Genomic DNA, 528 nt, shown 5'->3' with positions numbered 1-528 from the left:
CCGTCCGCGGGCTGGAGTGACTGGCGTTCACACACTCGGAGCGGTGGCTTCACACTCCCTTCCTCCGAGGGTTGCCAGATAAGTCCGGTAGATTTCAGCCCAACAACAACAACAACTTCAAACTCAATTAAAAAAAAACAACTAAACCTTAACCTAGTCAGAAACTAGGTAAAACCAGTAACAGGAAACATGTCAGTAGCCTTCGAAGCGTCTGGCATCAAAACAAATGTGAAGAGCACCCCCAAAAAATAAACCAATTTCTTTTTTTGTGATAAGAGAATTGTGTAAAGTAGAAAAAAAAGCCACAAATAAATCACGCATTTCAACTTCAAAAACATAAATAATTCACATTCATATAATTGCGCAAAAATATCGAAATAAGCGAAGGTAATTGTGCAAACACAGGCTTTTTATTTATTCATTTTAGAATGTTGTCACTTATAATGTTTATGCTTTTTTTTTCTCTTTTAAATCTCTCTTGTATAGCAATATGTCTGTAAGCAGTAAGGTGCCTTTAATAAAATGTAA

Source organism: Fistularia commersonii, chromosome 12, assembly GCF_037954325.1.
Source record: "Fistularia commersonii isolate RoL2024-O1a breed Wild chromosome 12, RoL_Fcom_v1.0, whole genome shotgun sequence".
Lineage (NCBI taxonomy): Eukaryota > Metazoa > Chordata > Actinopteri > Syngnathiformes > Fistulariidae > Fistularia > Fistularia commersonii.
The sequence above is the reverse complement of the archived record's forward strand: the minus strand, read 5'-3'. Positions refer to the sequence as shown.